This window comes from Morus notabilis, unplaced genomic scaffold (assembly GCF_000414095.1).
Source record: "Morus notabilis unplaced genomic scaffold, ASM41409v2 Scaffold41, whole genome shotgun sequence".
NCBI lineage: Eukaryota > Viridiplantae > Streptophyta > Magnoliopsida > Rosales > Moraceae > Morus > Morus notabilis.
This window is the reverse complement of record NW_010357497.1, coordinates 87,557-111,959: the sequence shown is the minus strand read 5'-3', so window position 1 is coordinate 111,959 and position 24,403 is coordinate 87,557. Positions and strand designations below refer to the sequence as shown.

General features: G+C 39.3%; 2 non-coding genes and 1 pseudogene across 2 annotated transcripts; 2 read left to right on the top strand and 1 right to left on the bottom strand.

Moving 5' to 3' along the window:
* Positions 1–11,614: 11,614 nt before the first annotated feature.
* On the top strand, positions 11,615–11,721 carry LOC112093232. The gene has a single exon (XR_002902957.1). It is a non-coding gene; the product is annotated as a small nucleolar RNA R71 (small nucleolar RNA).
* A 10,736-nt stretch (positions 11,722–22,457) lies between these two features.
* Positions 22,458–22,564, bottom strand: LOC112093233. The gene has a single exon (XR_002902958.1). It is a non-coding gene; the product is annotated as a small nucleolar RNA R71 (small nucleolar RNA).
* Positions 22,565–23,437: 873 nt separating this feature from the next.
* Positions 23,438–24,403, top strand: LOC112093195 (annotated as a pseudogene).

Here is a 24,403-nt window from a genome sequence, read left to right as displayed (position 1 = left end):
GCTATTAATATAATTATGATATTATTTGTTACAATATTACGATTATGTTATGTTATATTATATTATATTATATTATATTACGAGTCTGAATTTAAGATTGAGAAGATTGTCAATTTTAAATTTTATTAGGGGTATTATGGGTATTATGAAAGTTTCGTTAATTGTACTATGTTAATTCCCGCACAATCTAAAAGGTAAAGTTGTCTTAGACTGCTTCTGATTTTGGCTATAGATTCTTGAAAAATTCTTCAAAAAACACTTTTGAGGAGATTTACCAAACACTTTTGAGGAGATTTACCAAACACTAAAATCAGTTTCTACTACAAGCAGAAGCTGATTTTGGGATGGAAAAGCAATACCAAACTAAGCCTTATTCTTTTCCCTCTTATTTTCATTTTTGAATTCGTTCGTTTGTGGCCATCTTTTTTCTCGATTTTCTCTTCTGTGACCTTCATTCCTTATTTGGCATTCATACAAAGAAATCAGATAAGAGAAGGTTGGTGTTTATTTGTTTTTCTTCATTTTTCCATTTCTCAGATCGTTTTTTTTATTGTTGGTCTATACTATTGTTTTTGTATTCTTCGTTCATATCTATTGTTGGGTGGGAAAATATGCGTTGACACGTCAGATGACGGCCATGCTCCACGTGGCCCTATACTTGCCACGTCAGGTAGCTGTCGACGCCTAAAACTCATTTCCCCCTCCATCGGGTGAAAAGGCCGATCATATGGGACGATTCAAACATTCGAGGCCTGCATGATTTGTTCGCAAAAGCAATACCATGATGCGGTCGACCGAGACAGAGGTTGCGCTCTATGAAGTAGTGTAGGCGCAGAGGGCAGAATGCAGGTAAATAGGTCCACATCCCAAGAAAGACCTCTAAGGTGACAAGGGGAAATCCCTAGGTTACGTCTGGGTTTAGAGAAGGTCAGTAGCACAGGAAATGATTTCATGCCCATAAACTGCCTAGAACAGACCAATCGAAATCACAAAGGATCCGCATAGCCGCAATAGTAGACAAAGTAGGTGAGTGAACAATCCAAAAGGTGCTGAGATGATACGGCCTAGGCAGGTAGGGTCATAGTCTACTTGAGGAAAACCATCAGAGAATCCCCTGAGATGATCCACCCTTACATGTAATCTCTAGGGTATAAAAGGGGCAAAGCCCCAGAGAGAAAAGGGGAGTCGTTTTGTAACAATTGAAGAACAAAGATAAATACAATAAGCAGTGGATGTAGCTCTTTTTTGATAGAATGAACCACTATAAACCCGTGTCTTTCTACTTCTGTTCAAATAGCAAATCAATACCTCTCTCAATATACCTAAAAAATAAACACAATCAGTTGTGTAAATCCGAGAAAATAATTAGCTTTGGCCGGTAACCCAACGGACTACCGAGAGGTAATCCGGCGTAATGTTGTTGACAAAAATCCACCGTCAACAATTGGCGACTCCGCTGGGGACCGAACCTAGAATCTCTGGTTCGTGTATTCAAGACCCGAGACCACTAAGAAATAACGAACGATCATGCCTCCGAGAAGAGGAAAAAATAGCGCTACAAATCAAGGTAGCCAAACGGAGGAGAACGCCACGCATCCGCTCGACGGTGGGGGCGGAGGAGATCAACCCGGCCAGGGGAATCAATCTCGGGTGAGGAACGAAACTCCACCCCTGGATATGCCACAGCTTGACCCGGTACAGATGCAGGCCCAGTTGAATGCTCTGACTGACTTGGTTCGGGAACTGATGACCGCCGTCGAGCGGATGGATGGGAGAAACTCCCTGCCCCTTCTGGAGGACGCCCCGAGACCACTGGGTTCCACCGTCGCTGGGAACCAGAATGTTGGTGACCAGTGCGATGTCCCGGAAGGGATCAGGGAAAGTGAAAATATCAGAGGGGATAACCCGAGGCCTTAACCGTCCAAGTCCCTCAGTAGCCGACAAAGGGCCGCCAGGCGACGAGCCCAAGAGAAATGAGCAGTAGGAGGTTTGGAGAACCCTGAAGCACCACCTCGAAACCTGGGTAGGAATATCCCAGGAGATTTAGGGTCGGTACAAAAGGGTGGAGACCTGAGGAACAAGCTGGATGCCAAGAAGGCAGAAGCCTAAAAAAGGGTCAGTTCCACAATCTCAACGGAGGAGGCAAAGGCCATCATGGAGCGCGTGGCGAGCTTAGAAGAAAAGTTCACAGATGATGTCGTCAATTTGAAAAAGGATATGAAAAGCTAGGTGAGTCACCTACAAAAGAACCTAGGGTAGGTGGCGCAGGTGGTTAATGTCGACATCACTCACAGTCGAACTCATGACCACCCTTTTACCGCAGAAATCATGGCGCCACCTCACCCAGACAAATACAAGTCCCCATAGATCCCACCATATGACAGCAGAGGAGATCTCGACGACCATCTAGAGATGTACACGAGACACATACTTCTGCATAGATATGCAGAGGAAATAATGTGCTGAGCGTTCCGGAACCACTTAACGGATTTTGTCTGAAGATGGTTTCGGACACTCAAACCAGACTCCATCTCCAGCTGGGATGAATTAAAGGAATCCTTCTCCCTCCAGTTCATTGGGGTAAAAAAGTATATCCTGCCGAAGCAAAATTTAACAATGGTTTATCAAAAACTGAACGAGTCATTAAAAGAATGGCTGGCAAGGTACGGAGAAGCCGTCGCCACTACAACGGATATGACGGATCATGAGGCTTTGATGAGGGCTCTATCTAGTATGAAAAAGAGCACGCCGTTTAAGCGTGACCTGAACCGAAAATCACCGGCCAGCTACAAAGAGTTCTTAGCACAGGCACATGGATATATCAATGCTGAGGAAGCCGAAGCAAACGATCCCGAGCATAGATCCAATAAAAACAAAGGAATGAACTAAGGATCGACCTCGGGGAAACAAGACAATCGAAAATGACGAGGTGGAGGAAATAGAGACAAACAGGTCACGTCGGCGTTGAACCCCCCGAAAATGAAGAAGCCAAGGCAAGAGGAAACTCAGAAGCCTCACCCATTCCAACGTTATGATTCCTATCATGAGCTGAATGTAAGGGTATTCAATTAGGTCAGCCGGGGAAACTTATTGCGCTGACGAGAACCTATGAAGTCAGATCTAAACCGAAGGAATCAAAACAAATATTGTAAGTTCCATGGAGAAGTCAGTCATAACACCAACGATTGCACTAACCTGAAGGATGAGATTGAAAGACTAATCCGTGAGGGGAGGTTGTAAGAATTTAAAGCTGATAGGAGAGGCCATGGTCACGGAAACGACGGTCGGCACCGGGAGGACAATTGGCGGGGAGAAAATCACGAGCCAGTCGGTGTCATAAGGACCATCCATGGGGGACCATATCTTGGGGGGATTCAAGGAGATCTAAAAGAATTACACCCATGAGGTAAGACAGGTGTACCAAGAGAGGTTTTGGAACCTCTCAACTGCCAAGCCAACAAAGACAACAAAATTCGGTGGTACTGAAGTGGTATTCACCGAAGAAGATGCAAACGGGGTTCATTTCCCCCATAATGATGCCTTGATAGTGAAGGCAGTGGTTGAAAACCACACCGTATGCAGAATCCTCGTGGACAATGGAAGCTCGGTGGACATCATGTACTCCGATTGCCTGGAAAAGATGGGAATCCCAAAGGAGCAACTGGAGAAAACGTCACGGCCATTCTACGGGTTCACAGGGAACTCAGTCGTCCCCTAAGAAACGATTAGGTTGCCTATAACCGCAGGAGAGAAGCCTAGGCAAACAACTACAATGGCAAATTTTGTGGTAATTAAAGGGGGCTCACAGTACAACGCCATGATCGGGAGGCCGACCCTTCAGGCACTAAGAGCAATAACATTCATCTACCATCAAAAGGTTAAGTTCCCGACCCCCAATGGCATAGGAGAAATGAAGAGCAATCAATACGAATTCAGGGTTGCATACTCAGATGCCATACGGGGATATGATCAATCGAAGAGACAGAAAGCAAGAATGGAACATCAAGGACCAGTTGAAGACATAGATCCTAGAGTCGAAGAAGATATTACATGGTCCCAACCAATCGAGCAGTTGGTGGAAATCCGGGTAGATGACGAAGAGCCAATGAAAGTGCTAAAAATAGGCTCGGATTTGCCCCCAACGCTTAAAGTTGAAATTGAAGATTTCCTGAAGAAAAATCTGGATGTATTCGCCTGGATGCATATTGATATGGTAAGGATCGACTCCGAAGTCATGTGCCACACTTTGAACACCGACCCCTGATAAGCATATGAAAATCCACCTAAATTGTTCATAATTGCTAAATAAATTAAGTTTTAATCAAAAATTTTCGTGGAATTAATATTTTGTGAAAGTATTTGATTTTAATTTAATTTAATTTATTTTGTAGGAAAATAAGACATTTGGGCCAAAACTTAAAAGAGGAAAAAATAGAAGCCCATCAACAAGCCTAGCCGTTCGAGCCACTCCACTAAGCCGTGCCACGTGGCGTCTTCTGCCTCCTTCCCCCGCAATTTCCCCTCCCTTTCACGTGCGTTTCGTGCACGCCAGGCACCAGATCGCGAGTTCTCTCCATGTGTGCGTAAGCCCAGCTCTCTCTTCTTCCGCGTGGGACCCAGCTGTTCCCTCGCGCACACGCGCTTGGCGCGCACGGTTCCCTCCCCTGGGCAAGTCTCCTCCACGCACGCGTCAGGCATTTCTTCAGTCTTCTCCGCGTGGGTCCCTGTTGGTGTAAAATTAACTACGCAAGTGCACGTGCCGAACACGTATTAAAGTGAATGAGTAGAGTATCATTCCCACGGAGAAAGTTATCAATATTTTTCCTAATAAAATCCAAGAGATGTAATGTAAATAAATTTAATGGTTTGATTCAACTACAAAGACTAAAAGAATTGTAGTAAATAGAAGTAAATAAATACACACTCAGTTATCAAAGGAGAAAATCAATCTATGTGAAGGACTAGGACTCAATTTACCCTTCACTGCATCCTGGGCTATTTATGCTATGACTTTTGCTGCATCAATGCTGTCAGTTAACCTGAAAAATGAATTTTACACAAGGATCTCCCGACCTACTTATGATTTCACCTCTTTACTCATATTTCAATATATTCATATGAGAAAACTAAACATTGAGGTTAAGTTAAGCATAGGTTTCAATTGGGCTATGTGAGACAAGTGTATATTCCTATACTACTCACAAATCAACTAGATTTCTTTGTGAAATTTAGCTAAACAACACATTATTCAATATTGGTCTAGCTCCAATCAACTTTATAGCAAATTGAACTCAAAGTATTTTGTTTAAGATGGCCAGTCAGTAAACAAAAATGAACGATAAAGATTATATTGAACAAACGAGATCAACATTAATATATCAAAAGTGAGCATACACAATATTAATTACAGATCTGGTACTTTATCATCCCAGTCAAATGTATCTAGCTCATACTTGTCTCCTTAAACACAACAAAATAGACAATCATCTTTCAAGTACAAAGAGAGGAAGAATAAACCGAATTAGGAGAATGAAAGTAACGACAGAAAATGAATTCCAAAGACCGGTGGTGTCCTCTTCTAGCTCATCTTCTTCTAATTTCAGCTCTAATGCCTCTCTAGCGTCCTTGCATTTTCTTTCTCTCTTTTCTTTCTTTTTGCTCTGCGCTGCTATTTTTCCCTTGGGTACCTCTATCTATTTTCTCCTCTTCCTTCCTCTTTGCTTCCTACAGCACCCCTCTTTCTGTTGAGAATTCAGGTGCATTCCACTTTAGGGCAACCAAGGACGCTGAGGTGGCTCCTACTCAGAGGTTGGGTCCAGCTGACTAAGCACCAAATCCGTCTTATGCGCTCTTTATTCGAATGCTCGTGCAAAGTGATGCGCTGACGTCATCCACTAACTGCATGCTGTCATATATTTGCTGTAGCAAATACTGCAGCAATTATCCTCACAAAACCTGCAAATTAGAAACGACACCTTTTGGCGTTAGCAGTTTTCTTCAAAATTATCATAGAAACTGCACACAAATGAATCTCAATAGAGTGCACCACATGAACCAAAAGTTGAGCAAATAAAGCAGAGAATTAACAACTAAACCTTTAGATGAGCCAACTATAAGCCTAGAAATGCCTAAAATAACTCTAATTTCTAGAGTTATCACACCCCCAAACTTAAAGTATTGCTCGTCCTTGAGCAATGACACTACAAAAACAACACAAAAATAAATGACACTAAGAGAATTTCGTTTTCAGTCAACCATGTGGGTTCAAGGTGCGTGGTTAAGTCTCTCAGAGGCTTTCTTTTCCCATTTTTTTAATTTTCTTTTTGCACGCTTAAGCTTTACACCAACTCTCTTTGAATTATGAGATCAACCTATTTCCCTTTCACTTCAAATGGTCTTCCCTGGTGTGTATGTGTGCATACACATCAATAGTGCTTCCTCCCCGATCACCCACTTCAAACTAGATCATAATCATTAAGCCTAGAAGTGTCTCTATATGTTGACCTATTGACTCCTTCTCCACTAATGAAGAATCACCTAGCACTCGGAATCAGACGTAAGACTCAACTTCTTCTCGGCTTGACACCTAATTTCCCATTCTTCTGATTTTTATTCTTATTCTTCTTTTCTTTTTAACTTCTTTGTAATGCCACAATTACCTTTTTATGCGAATGCCAACATTACTCAACAAGGTCGCAATTTAAAGTGCTTTGCATACTCTTATCTCGGTTTACCGTTTGACGAAAAAGTGAACATGGGGCTCATGCTCACTCCTGGTTACTAAGCTCTAAGACAGCGGAGTAATATATATATATATATATATATATATTACAAACTAAACAGAATGGTGTCATTAATTAGATCTTTGTCTCAATCGTCCTCTTCATACTAGGCTTCCTAGAATTTCACCTCAAAGGAGTCTCTAGGTCCATTCTAGAAACCTAATCTCTTACAACAATCTAGCCATCAATAAGCTCTCGAGAAGTAACACTACCAATGTTGTGGAAAGAGTTGCATATAGAATTGCATTCAAAAGTCAGGTTCTATGAGTTTTCACTTACATCCAATTCAAGTTAATCTATCACAAAAGCATGCCTTAATTTAGCCTACCTCATCATTGACGACCCACACACCCTTCACACCACAAAAGTTGACAAAAAGAGGTTCTCTCTGAAAAAAAAAAACAGCACAAAACTCACTAAAAATAACAAAACACAAAAAGAAGATAACCATTCTAAATAAAACAACCCAGCCTCAACACAAATAGGAAATAAACCACAAACCCCCCACCCCCCAAACTTGAAATCAACAATGTCCTCACTGCTGAAAAATAAATAAGACACAAAATAAAAACAAAAATTAACTAAATATATAAAAGAAATAACACAAGAGAAAGGAAGGTGGATGGGCATCCCTGAAGGGCCAGAAGCTGTGATCTGGCCCTAATCATCTATTTCCGCTACAATATCGGTGTCATCGGCGGGCCGACCAGCAGGGTGATTGATAACTCTATGAAAATAGAGTTAATTGAGCATTTCCCGGGCGTAAATTATTACCTAGAGGGTAATTAGTATTAGTTTTCTCCTTTATTTTGTCTTGTTAATTGTTTTTAGTTATTTGTGATTCATAAATTCTCTCTCTCGTGTTTAGCATTTAAAAAGAGCTAATTTAGGTGCATTTTATGGTTAATCTCAGCTTTAAGAAAACGTGGTCGTTTGGAGCTTTGAGCAGTTTTTCATTTTTGGAGTATGAAGGAATCCTAGTCAGCATTGCTGTGCATTGCTACAGCAAGACAAGCTGGGCCAGACGTGTGTTTTGCTGACAGCTGGACCTGAGCTGGTTAATTGGCTGATTTTGTCCGTGAAGGGTGCTGATTGAGCCACTCATTGGAGGCTTTCTCATGTGCTGCCACGTAGAATTAGGGTACAATAAGTACCTGTAGCTGAGAAGAAAGAAGGTGTCCTTGGTCATATTTTGTAACGTAGAGGCGGCTGAACTTGGAAAAGGAAACCACCTCCATTTCTCTTATCAAGTACCAGCTCCAGTACTGGAAAGAAGAAGAAGGAAACGTCACAGGGTGTTGAACGTAAAGGAAGGTCCATTACGGATGAAGGAAGCGTTTAGAAGAAACCTTGGAAAAGGGGGATTCTAATTCTCTCCTTTTCACTTTAGTTTTTCTTACTCTCAATACTCTGTTTTACTTTGTTAAAGAATATTTACGTTTCTCTATAAATCTGAACTCGAATCCATATATAACTCTATAAGATTTTGATTTGTTGGCTGAGATTGTTGAGTTGTTAAATATTGAAATGTTAGTTGATGTTGAATGGATCTGATGATTATTTCTTTGTTTATTCAAGTGAGCTGAATTTGTGCCTTAACTGTGATTGGGAAATCATAAGAGGGGAGTATAGCTTTGATTAGATCTGGGAAGATTTAGTTGAGTGGACACAGCTTGAATAATGCAAGTTCTTAGATCTTGTTTTAGATTTTTGATTCACATGATATAGGAATATATTGTGTCTTGCATAACCATATGATTTAGAGTTTTATTCTCTAATTTTAGAGTCTAGATTTGCAAAGGGATTTGTGAGATTTAGCTTTAAGATCGGTAGACAGAGGATTGGAAAATCCCTGGTTTAGTAAATCTGGTTAACAAGAAGTCTTCGTTGCCGTCCGTTGCTGCAGCATCGCGCAACATTGATAGGAGACACTTTAGCAATTGTGAGCCATGCACAGTGACTTTGGCCAATTTTATTTGCACATTTTGTTATTAATTAGTTTTATTTTTGTTGTTCATTTTCTTACAGTCAAATTATTATTAGTTTTTAACATCTTAAAATCAACTTTAGTTTTCTTCTTAAAAACTTGAATAGAATTAACTTAGCAATTTGATTTCAAAAACACTCAATCCCTGTGGGACGATACTTGGTTATTCATCATTTTACTACTTGTTGACTCGTGCACTTGTGAGATTCTAGATTCACAATTTTAGGCAACATGGATCGAGAACATGTGTGCAAAATTTAGGAAATGTGTCGAGCCTTTTGGCATTTGCCCTTAAGTGTCTTTGCATTGCAGCATCTGGGGCCTTCATATTCTTCCACACGTTTTGCTGACTTTTCCAGGCCAGCCAAAGCTCTTCAAGAATGTCATGTTGAGTTTGCTCAACAAGAGAAATCCTGTTCTCTAAACTGGATAAGCGACTAAGCACCGAGTCCTTGGATCAGGGGAGGTGTGGGACTATTTAAGGAAGGTTGAGTTGGTGTCTCTGGAGGGTCTTTATCAGAGTGGTCAGACCTGGCTCTCTTAACATTACTTTCTTGTGAAATCCTAGCCACTGCAGCTAGAATAATCTTTTGAGTTATCTTCAGCCTTTTCTCTCCACCCTTGAATACCACTCCATGCATTTTACATAGCCCTGAAATCAGAGATGGGAACCAAATGATCCCTACATCCAACCATTTAATGACTTCGTTCTTTACAAATTCCTTCATGATTGGATTTAGCCTTCTTTGCTGTTCCATAGAATTGTTGTAGCATTACTCTAGCAAAATCTTATGCATGCATATGGATGGGTTGATTCTCTTGATATATGCACTTGTCCATCCTTTTTTTTTTTGAAATTCCTCAGCACCTCAAGTAACTTCTGCTCCTGGTCTTCAGTTAGTTAAGTTGATACAATAACTGGTAGCATTTTTGCTTCTCCCAAGAATGCATATTGAAGGTGGGATGGCAAACATTTTAGCTCCAGGAATGTGGGTTCTTCTATATATGGCTTAGGTGGTTTGAGCTCATGTTCGGATAGCCCCAAAGACTCAAACTGCCTTCCTCTAGCTGTACCGGTTGATCTTGCTTCCAAACAAGCCAACTGACTGCTCACTTCTGCAGTCTCTTCTTCCAATTCTGCTAGTGTTGTGATTTTTAGAGGGTCTTTATAGCAAGCTTGTTCCAACTCCTTAAAAACAATAGTATCAATCACATTCACAATAGAGTATTCTTCCACTTCATCAGGGGATCTCATTGCCTTGAGAACATTAAAGGTAACTTGCTCATCATTAACTCTCATTGTCAACTCCCCTTTTTGAACATCTATGAATGTCCTCCCTGTTGCTAGGAATGGTCTTCCTAAAATGATGGGCACTTCGCTGTCAGCTTCATAATCCAAAATAATAAAATCAGCAGGGAAGATGAACATGTCTACTTTCACCAGAACATTTTCAATTTTTCCTTCTAGATGAGCTAGAGATCGATCAGCCAATTGAAGAGTTACTATGGTTGGCCATGCTTCCTCGATTCCAAGCTTCTTGAAAACTGACATAGGCACAAGGTTTATGCTTGCTCCTAAATCACAGAGAGCCTTTCCAAAGTAGTTATTGCCAATTGCACATGGGATGGTAAAACTCCTAGGATCTTTTAACTTTGGAGGGATTTTATTCTGCAAGATGGCACTGGTTTCTTCCGTCATTGCCACTGTTTTGAATTCTCCAAGCCTTTTTTTCTTAGAAAGAATGTCCTTCATGAATTTCACATAACTAGGCATTTACTGAAGTGCCTCCACCAATGGAATGTTAATATGGAGCTGCTTCAAGACATCTAGAAATCTTTTAAACTGCTTATCTTGCTGCTGCTTTTGGAATCTTTGAGGAAAAGGTGGTGTTGGTCTGTCATTCTGCCTTTCTGTCGCACTTTGCTGCAGCATTACTATAGGTTCTGCAGCATCACTTCGTTTTCCAGATTCTACCACTTCTGCTTCCTTTTCCACTTCACCTTGGATTGAAGAAGGCTCTTCTCGGTGATTGGGCTATCTAGTCACTTGCTCTAATTCTCTCTCATTCCTCAGCGTAATAGCCTTGCAATGCTCTTTGCCTTCACGCCTAGGATCTTCAGTATTACTTGGGAGTGCGCCTATAAGGTGACTAGTCAAGGCATTAGCTAACTGCGCCATTTGATTGTCCAAGTTCCTCAATGAAGCTACTTGGTTCTAATCAGTGCTGACTGATTTGGAATAATTGCATCATTCTTTACCATGTACTCCTTCAACAAGTGCTCAATCGATGAGTGTTGTTCCATCGATTGATGTCTCGATTGTTGTGGAAATCCAAGAGGATATTTAGGGCGGTTTGTTGTTGAAGAAGATGTTGTATTCTGCCCTTGAGAGTTCCAAGAAAAATTTGGGTGCTGCCTCCAACCTGGGTTATAAGTATTGGAATACGGATTGTTGTTTTTGTTGAAGTTAACCACATAACATGCTGATTCTAGGTTGGATGGACAACTATCAAAGAGATGCCCTTCACCGCAGTAAGTATAAGAGACCACTATAAACTGAGGAGAATTCACCCCCTGATTCATTGATTTCAAGATACTTGCCAAGGATGACACTTGAGCGGTTAAAGCTGTCACCCCATCCACTTTATGAGCACCTGTTACTCTTCTAGATGCAGTTGCTTTCTCCGCAGGCCACTGATAGTGGTTGTTAGCCATCCGTTCCAAAATCTCACAAGCCTCATTCTAAGTCTTTGCCAAAATAGCACCATTAACTGAAGCATCTACTATGGTTCGAGTTTACCCATTAAGTCCATTGTAGAACGCCTCCATCTAAATCCAATGAGGAATCCCATGGTGAGGGCATTTGCGCAACAATTCCTTAAACCTCTCCCATGCCTCATACAGAGATTCCCCCTCATGTTACTGAAATCCAGTGATGTCATTTCTAAGCTTGGCATTCTTAGTTGGAGGGAAATAATTCATCAGAAACTTCTCTGCCAAGTCATTCCACGTCGCCACAGAGTCCAGTGGTAGAGAGTTTAACCATACCCTAGCTCTATCCCTCAAGGAATAAGGGAAGAGCTTCAGTCTCAAAGCTTCTTCTGTAACCCCTGGAAGCTTAAAAGTATCACAGACTTCTATGAATAGCCAGATCTGTAAGTGGGGATCTTCAGTTGCCATGCCATTGAATTGGCCCACTGTTTGCAACATTTAAAACATGGCCAGTTTAAGCTCAAACTGACGCGCCTGTATCTCCGGCCTAATGATGCCCGGATTGAGCCCATGTAAAATCGGTGTGACATATTCTATGATGGCCCTATCCCTATCATCTGTCATGGCTGCCTAGTTAACTGGATTGTTAACATTTACGGGCTGCCCAAGGTTAGCTGCATTGCCAGCAACTTCCTCTGCCATTCCTTCAACAACCACTAAACCTTGCTGCTCCCTTCTCCTTGCTAGGAACATTCTTTCAATTTCTGGATAGAAGGGCAGGAAATCACGGTATTGTTGTCGATTCATGTGAGAAGAACAATAATTGAAATAGACGGAAACAAAATTGTCAAGTAAAATAACGAAAACCCTTGAATTTTATAAAGATCAATTATGATAACTATTTCCCCGGCAACGACGTAAAAAACTTCTTGGTGTAAAATTAACTACGCAAGTGCACGTGCTGAACAAGTAATAAAGTGAATGAGTAGAGTATCGTTCCCACGGAGAAAGTTATCAATATTTTTCCTAATAAAATCCAAGAGATGTAATGTAAACAAATTTAATGGTTTGATTCAACTACAAAGACTAAAAGAGTTGCAGTAAACAGAAGTAAATAAATGCACACTCAGTTATAAAAGGAGAAAATCAATCTATGTGAAGAACTGAGACTCAATTTCCCCTTCACTATAACCTAAAATATTTATGCTATGACTTTTGCTACATCAATGCTATCAGTTCACCTGAAACACAAATTTTACACAAGGATCTCCCAACCTACTTATGATTTCGCCTCTTTACTCATATTTCAACATATTCCTATGAGAAATCTAAACATAGAGGTTAAGTTAAGCATAGGTTTCAATTGGGCTATGTGTGATAGGTGTATATTCCTATACTACTCATAAATTAACTATATTTCTTTGTGAAATTTAGCTAAACAACACATTGTTTGATATTGGTCTAATTCCAATAAACTTTCTAGCAAATTGAACTCATAGTATTTTGTTTAAGATGGCCAGTCAGTAAACAAAAATGAACGATAAAGATTATATTGAACAAACTAGATAAACATTAATATAGCAAAAGTGAGCATACACAACGTTAATTACAGATCTGGGTACTTTATCATCCCAGTTAAATGTATCTAGCTCATACTTGTCTCATTAAACATAACAAAATAGACAATCATCTTTCAAGTACAAAGAGAGGAAGAATAAACTGAATTAGGAGAATGAAAGTAATGACCGAAAATGAATTTTAAAGACTGGTGGTGTCCTCTTCTAGCTCCTCTTCTTCTAATTTCAGCTCTAATGCCTCTCCAGCGTCCTTGCATTTTCTTTCTCTCTTTTCTTTCTTTCTGCTCTGCATTGTTGTTTTTTCCTTGGGTACCTCTTTCTATTTTCTCCTCTTCCTTCCTCTTTGCTTCTTGCGGTGCCCTTCTTTCTGTTGAGAATTCAGGTGCATTCCCCTTTAGGGCAACCAAGGATGCTGATGCGTAATATTTTTGTATATAATAAATTTTCGCAAGCGTACGGTGTCAAGTTTTGAGTATAAGGTGAGTGAGTATCGTCTCCACAGCGATTGGGTTTAGAATTGCCGTTAAGTACTGCGATTATTGTGACTTAACTTTATCTAGGCAACCTAATAAGATGATGATTCAGAACTAAAATAAAATAAATATAAGAAAATAAAAATAAAGTATCTATACACAAATGGTCTAGGGACTTGATTTCGCTTTATTATTCCTATGTTCATCCTATTATGTAATTGCTAATCAATTCCGTTCAATTCATTAATTAAGGCTCTAATGTCACCTCGCAACCTCTCTCGAGTGCCTCACAAGGAATTGTGTTTAAATACCCAAAATAATATCCCTATTCGAAATGAATATTAAAACACAGATTAAGCTTCGCCTTTACAATTAGAAAATAGAAATATTGATCGCCTCTCGGCCTCACAACGACCTAAATCCTAATTTGATTATCTAACCGTTGATCTCCTCTCGGTCTCACAACAACCTAGACTATGTTTCTCAAATCTAGATAAAGAACTCAATCTCTCTCAAGCATCAAATTCGCAATCTAAAAATCATCTAACTCATTGGCCAAATAAATTAGAAGCATTAAGCATAGAGAAATATAAATGAATTGAAAACAAAATTAAATTAACAATGAACAAAATATTCAAAACATAGTTCAAATAAAACTACATCAAGTCCTAGATTTAATGTCTAGCTCAACATGGAAAAATAAATGAAAGAAGATAAAACCCAATATCCATTGAAGAGCTTCCAAGGACCTCTAAGATGAAGGATTTCGGCCTCCTTTTGATGTTTTCTTCACTTTTCCGGGCTCCCTTTCTCAAATGGCAACTCTTTGCTTTTATACTACAACATTTCAGACCTAAGGTTTCATACGCGCGCTGCAGCCTGCGTGTAACTGCGCTGCAGCACGCGTTTTTGGAAGAAGGAGCTCACTGCCGTGGGCTGAGGCACGCTGCAGCGCTTTTGGGTGCGCTGCAACGCCCATTGGGGCTAATTCTATGCCCTTTAGGCGCGCTACAGCGCCCATTGTGCGCACTACAGCGCTCGGGTAGGCTTGTGGGCTTCTTTAGGCGATATATCGCCTATTTACAGGTGACATATCGCCTGTCGTTCTGTTATCTGCGCACCAGACTAAGGCAGGCAACATATCCCCTATAAGAGGTGACATATCGCGTCTCTCGCTGTTTTTTGCACACAGGTTTATTCGATTTCACCCATTCCTGCTATAGGTGGGCTGGAGCACACTTTCTTGCATTCCAAACCACCTCTTTTGTGCCTTAAAATCCTCTTTCGCCTCCTCTTATCATTGATTCACAAGTTGGGCAAATATTCTTCTTTTCTTCATGCAAAATCATCCAAGTTCGCATTTATTTATAATTCCTATAAAAAGCACACAAAAGACATTAAACTAATAAAAATGCTTAAAAACTTACAAATATTCAAGCTTAAAAGTACTTGATTTGTTGGTAAAAATACCCGTCATCAAATACCTCCAAACTCAAGCAATTGCTTGCCCTCAAGCAAAAGAAAAGAAAGAAAAAGAAAACACAAATCAAGTACTAAGACACAAACAAAAAAGTGTGAGTTTTGTATCGAGTCAACAACTGTGCATGTATCTCTAAACCCACATAATGCTCTAAGCTGAAAAGAAATGCAAACACTGAGATTGTCTAAAATTTTAACATCAAGCATCAAATTGACTCCACTCAAGACTCTCAAAGTGTAAGTGTGTACACAATCAATCTCAATCAACCAAATAAAATCCGGATAGACCTATGTGCCAAGGAGACTATGAGTAATATCTTAATAAGAACTACCATAGGCCCATTTTTCGTGTCACTCTCCACTAATAAAGGTTCACTTGTCATTGAAGGTGAAAAGGACTTTTGAGGGTTGTAATGTATGGCTAGGGTAAATAGGTGGATGAGATTAGAATTTTTAGGCTCAAATCACCCTAGGCATGCATCACAACTCATGGATCTCACATGATTTCCAAGAAAAGAAAAGAAAAAATTTCACCAACTCCTCTTTTCAGCATACATTCACTTTCAATTGAACCCAAAAAGAAATAAAAACAACAAAAATTTGAGAAATAAAGACCACACCCCCAAACTCAAACTCAACATTGTCCCCAATGTTGTAAAGAAATGGAATGGTAACTCAATTCCTCATCCGATTAACTCTTATAATTATTTTTTTCTTTTTTTTTCGTTTCCTTTTTTTTTTTAATTGAGAATGAAAAACAACATAAGCCAATCCACTAATGATTTCCCAGACATAACCCACACTTGCTCTCAATCTTAGCGTTTAATGCAATTATGCCTAGTAGTGATGGGTTTAGGAAGTGAAAACGTATTTGGTGATTTGGATGTACAAACATGGGTGATGAACAAAATAAGCAATATGGCTCAAAGGGGGTAAACAAATGATGAATTTTCTTTTCAAGGGTTAGCTTCAAAGGCCCAATCGATCCGAATAAAATGCCTTAATCTTCTCTCTAATGATACTAGACCAACAATTTTGCCTCAAGTTTCACTCAAATGGGTTCTAGTGTTCATGAGATATCAAAGTCTACCTAATGCACATAAATGTTCTCCAAATGCTCAAAAGATCAAGTGATCATGATTCATGGTGCTCAAAAGTAGAGAATCAAGAGTGAATTTCAATCAATGTGAGTCAAGCACACAAAAATCTCAATGAAATACATTTCAAAAGACCTAAGAAAGCATCAAGTGATTATACTCATCATTATTATCTAGTCATTTCATCTCAACAAAACTCACAATTTATTCAAACAACCTAAAAAGAAAAACAAGTAAAAACATGGCCAAAAGAACACAACTCAATGGAGACAAGTCATAACAACCAACTCACAAGTAATGCTCAAAATCCACTAAAATCAACCACAAAGTGTCTCACCCCCAAACTCAGGATCAAATAATCTTTAAAATTAATAACAAGGGAATAAAAACACGTACCGGGGAGGCGAGACAATCTCACCTCCTAGTATAGTTGGCGATGATGCACTAGGCATGATGGCATAAGCTCGGGTTAGGGCGGGGCTTTCCTCCATAAATTGTGTCTTTAGGCTCAATTATTGCTATGCTGAGCCAACTCGTCAAAGAGTGGCTTTCGCCCATAGTACGTGTCATACAACACAACGTATGGGTCTTGATTCTTTACACCCTCAAGCTTGGTGAGATTTGGCAGTTTTCGGCTCATTTGCTCAACTTGACTCGGCCCCGGCATATGCCCTTGGTTGGCGTGGAAGAACAGCGCTCGAGATGGTGGAGGAGTTGCCGGCCACATTGGGTCTTCATAGATGTGATCTTTCTCAACCGGGGGTGGCACGACAATGGGGATCTCGAGGGATTGAGACTCATTCACATCTTCTTGAAATTCTTCACTAACCAATTCTTGAGTCTCCTCATCTCTCAAAGAGTCATCTTCAAATAACTCTCAATCCTCCTCTTGTGTTTCTCTATTCATGGCGTTAGTAGATTCATTTGGAAGTAGCTTCAACCTAAACAACTCCACTAGATTTGTCTTCATTTCCACGTGAAGTTGGTCGAGTGCCTCCATCCTCTCTAACTTCTCTATGCGGAGTCTTGTCTCCTCTGAAAATTGGGCGACAAGGTCTCTAAGTGAGGCAGAAGACTCTGCTTGGTGACGGGGGGTGTCAAGCCATGGCTCCGAAATGATGGAGCTATCCTCAAAATCGTGGTGGTTTGTTGAATACCTCCCATACCGATAGTTAACATCGGCCATGTCCTCCAACCACCAATAAGCTTCATCCGCGGATAGCTGGTGAAAAGAGGTGGTACCATTTCTCTTTCTACCCACGTTCTTGTTACGGCATCTAACCCGTCGAGGAAGATTTGTAGTTGCACCTCCCTCGAGAAACCATGGTCGGGAAACTGAATGAGTTGCTCCTTGTATCTCTCCCAAGCACTAAAAAATGGCTCGGAGTCTCGTTGAGCAAATTTTAAGAGGACTTGTCGATCAACCATTTCCAAGTACCTCGTAACACAAAAGAAAACAAAAATCAAACAAAAGATTAAAAATGAGAAATAAAAGCCTAAATTAAAATCAAGTTATGTACTCACAATATTAACAACAATTTAAAACGTCAATCCTCGGCAACGGCGCCAAAAACTTGATGCGTAATATTTTTGTATATAATAAATTTCCGTAAGCGTACGGTGTCAAGTTTTGAGTATAAGGTGAGTGAGTATCGTCTCCACAGCGATTGGGTTTAGAATTACCGTTAAGCACTGTGATTATTGTAACTTAACTTTATCTAGGTAACCTAATATGATGATGATTTAGAACTAAAACAAAATAAATATAAGAAAATAAAAATAAAGTATCTATACACAAATGGTCTAGGGACTTGATTTCGCTTTATTATTCCTATGTTCATCCTATTATGTAATTGCTAATCAATTCCGTTCAATTCATTAATCAAGGCTCTAATGTCATCTCGCAACCTCTCTCGAGTGCCTCACAAGGAATTGTATTTAAATACCTAAAACAATATCCCTATTCGAAATGAATATTAAAACACAAATTAAGTTTCGCCTTTACAATTAGAAAATAGAAATATTGATCGCCTCTCGGCCTCACAACGACCTAAATCCTAATTTTATTATCTAACCGTTGATCTCCTCTCAGTCTCACAACAACCTAGACTATGTTTCTCAAATCTAGATAAAGAACTCAATCTCTCTCGAGCATCAAATTCACAATCTAAAATTCATCTAACTCATTGGCCAAATAAATTAGAAGCATTAAGCATAGAGAAATATAAATGAATTGAAAACGAAATCAAATTAACAATGAACAAAATATTCAAAACATAGTTCAAATAAAACTACATCAAGTCCTAGATTTAATGTCTAGCTCAACATGGAAAAATAGATGAAAGAAGATAAAACCCAATATCCATTGAAGAGCTTCCAAGGACCTCTAAGATGAAGGATTTCGGCCTCCTTTTGATGTTTTCTTCACTTTTCCGGGCTCCCTTTCTCAAATGGCAACTCTTTCCTTTTATACTACAACATTTCGGAGCTAGGGTTTCATACGCGCACTGTAGCCTGCGTGAAAATGCACTGCAGCGCGCATTTTTGGAAGAAGGAGCTCACTGTCATGGGCTGAGGCGCGCTGCAGCGCTTTTGGGCGCGCTGCAGCGCCCATTGGGGCTAATTCTATGCCCTTTAGGCACGCTATAGCGCCCATTGTACGCGCTGCAGCGCGCGGGTAGGCCTGTGGGCTTCTTTAGGCGATATATCGCCTATTTACAGGCGACATATCACCTATCGTTCTGTTATCTGCACACTAGACTAAGGCATGCGACATATCCCCTATAAGAGGTGACATATCACGTCTCTCGCTATTTTTTGCACACAGGTTTATTCGATTTCACCCATTCACACAGGTTTATTCGATTTCACCTCCTGCTATAGGTGGGCTGGAGCACACTTTCTTGCATTCCAAAGCCACCTCTTTTGTGCCTTAAAATCCTCTTTCGCCTCCTCTTGTCATTGATTCACAAGTTGGGCAAATATTCTTCTTTTCTTCATGCAAAATCATCCAAGTTCACATTCATTTATAATTCCTATAAAAAGCACACAAAAGACATTAAACTAACAAAAATGCTTGAAAAATTACAAATATTCAAGCTTAAAAGTACTTGATTTGTTGGTAAAAATACCCGTCATCAGATGCTGAGGTGGCTACTACTCAGAGGTTGGGTCCAGCTGACTAAGCACCAAATCCGTCTTATGAGCTCTTTGTCCTAATTCTCGTGTAAAGTTATGTGCTGATGTCATCCACTAACTGCATGCTGTCATATTTTTGTTGTAGCAAATGCTGCAGTAATTATCCTCACAAAACCTGCAAATTAGAAACGATACCTGGTGGACACACGTTAGTAGTTTTCTTCAAAATTATCACAGAAACTGCACACAAATGAATCTCAGTAGAGTGCACCACATGAACCAAAAGTTGAGCAAATAAAGTAGAAAATTAACAACTAAACATTTGGATGAGCCAACTATAAGCCTAGAAATGCCTAAAATAACTTTAATTCCTAGAGTTATCAGTTCTGCCGTGCAGCAGGTCTCCAACCAGCTCCCACCATGTGTTTCTATGGGACCCAGTTGTTGGCCATTTCCTTTTTCCGTCTCTCAGCACGCGTCACGTGTCCCATGCACAGCAACGTTTCCTTCTTAGCACGCGCCATGTGTACTAGCAGTTGCACTCCTCAATTTTTTCCGGTTTCAAACGTTTTGATGTTTCTTTCTCCACCATTATCAGCCTTTACTCCCAAATAAAGCCTTGTAAATCCAATTTAATTGGATAAAACGTTTCCTTTCTTTATTTTTTTTCTTTGCTGAATGTTTTTTTTCATATGCCCTAAAAATTCTATAAATAGAGATTTAGTTAAGTGTATTAGGTTGTTGAATTTTAGCCTAAGTTTTTATACTTTTCTCTCATTTTCACCTTGCTTTTGTTCTCATATATTCTCTTTAGAATTCTGTGAGAATTATGTGTAAGCTGGGCTAGAGTTCTTGTGTGAGGCTAGAGATGATCCTATATGTGTAGTGAGCTTGTTTGGGTTTTGATTCTCTAATGGTTTGTAAGTTTTATACATTTGAGTAAATAATTTTCTTTTATCATATTTCTTCCTCATATCAATATATTTTATTGTCAACTTTTATATAAATATAGTCAAGCTCTTTTTATGTGATTGTTGCATGATACTATATATTGGTAGACATTATTTTATGAGTAGTCCTTTACTACAATATCACCCGGAGGTATATTGTCACTTTTAGATTTCTCATAAGATAATTTTTCCTAGTTCTAAACGTAAAAATTTTATTTACTCGAATACATTTTTATTCACAAGTTCTTCAAATATTTATTTTCCGATTGATTGTTTGGGAAGTGAAAATTTCAATTGAGTCGATTTATGAATCAAAATCTAAATAGGTGTACAAAGTATATAGAGGATTCTCAATGTCTTACCACTTTTAATTATTGAATTTTCTCCATTTTATATTTCATAATCTTAAAATTAAATTGTTCAAAAATCATAAAAACACTCATTTCTTTTCTTTGTTCAATTGTTTACCTCTCTAACACTTTTATTCCATTAATCTCTTTTGTTTGTTTTTATCGCCTCCTCGTGGGATCGACCGTCCTAATTGTACTACAATTGACCGCTTGTTTTTTTACACATTTGGGTGTAACCAAATTTTGGCACCGTTACCGGGGAGGTGCGTCAATAAGATTGTTCAGTAGATAATTAACCAAAGAAGTAAGTACTATTAGTCATGTATTTATTTTACTCTTTTTGTTTGGCAGGTTTCAAAAAAAAAAAAAAAACTTTGCTTTGTCGTTGTAGTTTGTAGTCAGTTTTCAGTTTCCTGTTGTTTGCTAAGTTTTCTTCATTAGTTTGATAGGTTTTCTTTTTATTTATTATTATTTTTTATTTGTTCAAAAAAAATGCTGAATGTCGTCTGTTAATAGTATTACATTTTTGTGAGTATTGTCATTTTGTCGTCTGTTAGGTTTTCGTTCTTTTTTTTTTTGGGTCAGCTTTGCTAGTATTACATTTTTATTAGGTTTCTATTGTTAGAATTGTTGGGTTTTGTTTCGCTGGTTGCAATAATAAAAAAAAGATAACTCTTTGTTTTTTGTATTTTACTTCCGTTTTCATTTGCGATTCTATTTAGTAGTTGTACTATTAGTTTTAACGTTTTATTTCATTTAGTAGTTGTTCGGTAGGATAAATTTTGTTAATTGAACATTGAATTAGTTTTTCTTTGTCCACAGTTCTGTTTGTCCAATTTTCTGTTTCCATTTTTGTTATTAATTTTTATCAATTTCTTTATTCATTTACTTTTGTAATATTAACTTTCTCCTTTATTTATTTCTTAATGGTCTTGAATAGCCTAATTTAATTTTTCATTTTAATTAGCCATAATTTTTAGGTTGTAATTAGGTTGTGACTTTTAGGTGACCAATTTAGGTTTAACAATTAGGGTCTCATAATTTGTGTAACCTTAGGTTTTAGAATAGTATTAACTTATGGTACTAATATCTAGCATTTAACATTTCATAAAACACGTCATAAAACTTAATAAATTTTCAAGCAATTTTGTGGAAACGTTGAAAAGTACAAACTAAGGGAGTTCTGTCTAGGAGGCTGGTTCCTATTAGGGTTATACACCACCAGTCTTTCCTGGGAATGTTGCTCTGTCTAGGAGGTTTCACCACACCAATCTTTCCTGGGAGCACTCTTGGGGATTGCAATTCGCGGTTCTACATTATTGTTTTCTTTGTTTCGAAAAAAAAATTAAAAATAAAAAAAAATAAAAAAAGTAAAAAAATAAAAAAGTGAAACGTTGTAGAGTGAATGAATCGTTATAGAGACGAATTAGGGAGATTCGAAAGAAGACCGGAAAACCCTAGTAAAGTTTGTTCCCACACGTCTAGTCTTCCCTCGACACCAGCCTCATTAGCAGTTGGAAATCCGTTCATGATGGCTCAAAATGAGGAGGTCCAATTGAAGACGTTGAATGATTATCTTCACCCTACGCGTACGGCCACACCGTTATGCATAATGTTTCCCCCTAATTTGCTAAATTTGGATTTTAAGCCGGGCATGATCCAACTCTTGCCGACCTTTCATGAGTTAGAGAGTGAGAATCCATACGTACCTATTAGGGAGTTTGAAGAAGTAGTGGCCACTTTTCACAACCGAGCTGAAGCCGCGGACTCTCTGCGATTGAAAATTTTTCCTTTCTCTTTGAAGGACAAGGCTAAAAGTTGGTTGTATTCTCTGCGACCTAGGTCTATTAGAACTTGGGAAGAAATAACGACAGCATTTTTCAACAAGTATTTCCCGCACCATAAGACCAATGGTCTGAAGCGACAGATCTCGACCTTTACCCAGAAAGACAATGAAACTCTGTATCAAGTTTGGGAACAGTTCAAGGATCTATTAAATCAATGTCCTCACCATGGTTACGAGAGTTGGCACCTCATCAGTTATTTTTATGAAGGACTCATGATCTGAGAGCGTCAGTTTGTGGAGATGATATGCAATGGTGAGTTTCTCCAAAAGGATCCCGAAGAGGCTTTTAAGTATCTTAACGAGTTAGCTGAAAAAGCCCACACATGGACTGGTCCAAGTGCTACCGATAGCACCAATCGGTCCCGACCAGCTGGAATCTATCAACTAAGGGAAGAGGACAATCTCAAAGCCCAAATTGAGTCTTTAATACGACAAATTGAGACCCTCAAAACCAAAGAAGGTAGAGGAATTCACATGGTTGCTAGGGCAGAGGTACAAGAGCCTTGCTTCATTTGTGGAGGGGTGGAACATCTAGCTAAGGATTGCTCTGCTTACAATGAAATGAGAGGGGTTTACGAGGAGCAATGCAATGCCTTAGGGACATACAACAAACCTTTCTCTAACACGTACAATCCTAGCTGGAGGAACCATCCAAACTTTAGTTGGAGAGATTCTAATCAAGCGCAACCATCAGGAGGACAATGGAGAACTAAGCAACAACCGCAACCACAAAAGGCGTATTCTGCACCTCAATACAATTCACAACAGCCAAAGAGTTCTCTTGAGAACACCTTGCAATCTTTCATGGAGGCGCAGAGTAGACGAATCAGAAGTTTGAGTTACTGTTCACGCAAATGGTGAAAGAAAGTAAAGAGATGAAGAGTCAAATCATGAAGCTAACTGGAGCTTTGGCTATTCAAGAATGCGGCAAGTTCCATTCACAAGCTCAGTCAAACTCAAAGGGCTAATATATGGCGTAAACCTCTTGTCCTGATAATCAAAGTATAAAGGAGGTAAATGCTATCATTAGTCGTAGTGGTAAGATTATGGAAGGATCATCAACAAGTGCCATAACTTCAAGTAGTAAGGAATCTGTGCCTGAGAGAGATAAGCCAACAAATGTTCCGGTAGAGGTGCCTTTTCCCCAAGCTCTGTGTTCAACTAGGAGAGTGCCGGAACACCAAAGTGAGATCCTAGAGCACTTAACTCAAGTGAAGATTAATCTTCATTTGCTTCATGTTATCAAGCAAGTGCCTACTTATGCTAAGGTTATCAAGGATCTGTACACTGTCAAAAGGAAGCACCATGTCAAGAAGATAGCATTCTTGACAGTATAGGTAAGCTCGGTGATCGAGCAAAAAACACCACCCAAGTATAAGGATCCTGGTTGTCCCACCATTTCCTGTTAGATTGGGACACATGAGTTCAGTCAAGCTTTGCTTGATCTTAGAGCGAGTGTTAACCTCATGTCATATTCTGTCTACTCGTAACTTGGTCTTGGTGAAATTAAGCCCAGATATGTGGTTCTGCAGCTGGCTGATAGATCAATTAAGAAGCCTCGGGGGATAGTTGAGGATGTTTTAGTTCAAGTTGATAAGTTATATTACCCCGTTGACTTTCTAGTCTTAGATACTCAATCTGTGGTGAGTATAGAGTCTAAGATTCCCATTATCCTCGGAAGACCTTTTCTTACTACAGCAAACACACTCATCAACTGTAGGAATGGTCTGATGAAGATATCTTTTGGGAACATGACTTTGGAGGTGAATGTTTTTCACATTACAAAGCAACCACGTGATGATGACGAGTGCCACCAAACATTTCTGATTGACACACTCGCTTCAGAGGAGATTCAGTTGTGTAGCAATTCTGATGATCTTGATGATTTCCACCGTATTTCTGAATCTGAGAGTTCCAATCCTTGTGAGTTGGCCAACAAAGTTGCCATTTTCAAAGACACACAAGGCAGAGGGACTAAGTTTTGGCAGCCATGCTTTGAAGAGCTACCTTGA